Here is a 2,328-nt window from a genome sequence, read left to right on the forward strand (position 1 = left end):
AGAACATCGCGCTGCTGTGCCTGCGGCGTCAGAAATATGCATGCAAGTGGACGGATGTCATGGAGCACTTATAGAGAAATAAATTTCAACAAGAGCGGACACTCCCATAGAGCCCAGCGGCCGAATTGACTGTACCACACCGAGCGGATGGTATTAACACCTTCCGGTTTCGGTTTTGGGCGCGCGCGTTTTGAACACCTGTTGGTACACACCGCACTGGCTCCGCTGAACGGCGCGGCATTTTTTCTTTTCGCTTCTGCTGAACTCCGCGTGGCCTTGGAGTGGAATCATTTCATTATTTAGTAAAAATGATTGCGAACGACCTTTACAAGACTCCGCTGAATCGGTCAGGGGCAATTCCATAAAGAAAACGCACGGCGTCTTCTGAAATGATGAAATGTTTATTTTGCTCTATATAAATGCTCGTTGCGGGCTTCTTCTGCATTCATCCAAAGTTGTGGCACCAAATAAGCAGCAGTCGTTGCCGTACGAAGCTCCACCGGATGCCATCAGCTGAAAGAAAGTAAATTACAAGCATGTATCATTTTGGTATATTGACCTAACAGGAGTATTGCATGTAGAGGCGAAACATGCGTAAGTGGTGAATGAGCGGCCTTACAGATAAATTCACTTTTAAGTTTATTTCGCAGCAAGGACTGCTCCCAAACAATGCCATAAAATCTGAAGAAAACATCCAATTTTCAAGCATCCCTCCCTTCCAGGGCATTATTTCCTGCACTTTAAGAGCACAAATACACGGCTGACTGCGCGTTTCCAAAACAACTTGGCCTCAGTCGACGCGATGTTACGCCAAGTACACAGAGGTGGCTACAACACAGGGTCAGCCAGACGATGTTAAAAGCTCGCAGAATGCCTTCTAGTCGCACTCAAGACAGATTCGTGAGTGTAAAGCCTGTTTTCAGTCGTTCAGAATACATAAATGTCAAGTTCTTGAGCTCATCCGTGTTATCTTTTACGCGTCCTGCCGGCGCAAGCAACACTCCCATGTTATCACTCTCGGCTATCGCTCATCACGTTTTCGACAAGCGTGAGTACCGAAATAAGGTATCTGTTGTTGCAGGACTATAAAATGCGTCACGAACTTGTCCCACTAATATTCAGTACACGCAAAACTAACTCACTATGGCTGGCTTGCTTTTTTGCTAACAGCTTCACAACCCGAGGCGCGGCGAGCATGCCTCAGAATAACCGAAAAAGTGACCAAATGAATTACAATATTTTTTGGGGTCAGAGAATGCGTCACGAACTTCTACCACTGAGATTCAGTACACGCGAAACTAACTGCTGCACAGAGCCGAGCTGCTTTTCGCTAACTGCGCCACTATGCCGAGCGCGGCCACTGTGCTTGAAAAGTACCCTAAAAAGTACTCAAATTATTTACAATAATGTCTGGGGTCAGAGAAAGCGCCAAACTTACCCCGGTAAGATTCAGTACACGCGAAACTGCGTGACAAAGCCAGGTGCGGCGAGCGTGCCCAAAAACTACCGACATAAGTTTTAATTATGCTTGGGCTCATAGAAAGCGTCGCAAACATCTCCCACTACAAATAATTAACTCAAATTAGCTAGGCTTGGATGGCGGAGCTGTTTTTCGATAACTGCGTCACTATATAGGTTCAGTTTTCTGCAGTAAGCCTAAATGTGCTTGAAGGGCGTCGATGACTGTCAACCTCACCTTGCTGTAGTCCAGTAGTACAGCTGTGCCGTGTCGAAATGCAGACGGATCAAAAAAGAACGCCGGGAGCGCAAAAAACGGGCTACATCCAGAACAGACGGGTCGCCGGCACACGAGCTTGACATCCGCAACCGGCCTCGCTCACTCCTGCGGCTTCTCTGGCGCATGACGTATGTACGCGCGTCTGGCGTGCCGCTAGCTTGTTGCTAAGCAACCCAACAAAAATAAGTCACAAAGTATAAGTTCATTTGCACGCAAAACGTTTTCACTTTTAGTGGGAAAGAATAAGAAAATTAAACGTCGTCTGTAAGTTTATTTCACATTCTTCTTTTCTGATGCCCGCCTGAACTAACGGATGGAATTCTAACTAGGCGTGACGTGTTTCCTGTTGCCAGTTTTTGAAGAGTGTCCCCTCTTGTTGAATTTCTTTCTCTATGGTTATTCCTCTGTTATACAGGTCAATTTGTTTTAGAGGTGCTCGAAGGCAGTTAAGCGTGAAGCCCGCGTATGGTTTGAACATCGCGCTGGTGTGCGTGCGGCGCCAGAACTAGCTATTCAAACGAACCTGCACTGCTATTGGAGCCGAATGGTACGCGCACAAGCCTACGTGTTATCGCTCATAGCCACCGCAG

The 2,328-nt window shown here is 47.0% G+C and overlaps 1 long non-coding RNA gene across 1 annotated transcript; it reads right to left on the reverse strand.

Moving 5' to 3' along the window:
* Positions 1–380: 380 nt before the first annotated feature.
* Positions 381–1,835, reverse strand: LOC140213241 (uncharacterized). Its single transcript, XR_011890189.1, has 2 exons — positions 1,697–1,835; positions 381–513 (listed from the first exon to the last, which is right to left on the reverse strand). It is a non-coding gene; the product is annotated as an uncharacterized lncRNA (long non-coding RNA).
* Between the last annotated feature and the right edge of the window lie 493 nt (positions 1,836–2,328).

The sequence above is a fragment of the Dermacentor andersoni genome, chromosome 9, assembly GCF_023375885.2.
Source record: "Dermacentor andersoni chromosome 9, qqDerAnde1_hic_scaffold, whole genome shotgun sequence".
Lineage (NCBI taxonomy): Eukaryota > Metazoa > Arthropoda > Arachnida > Ixodida > Ixodidae > Dermacentor > Dermacentor andersoni.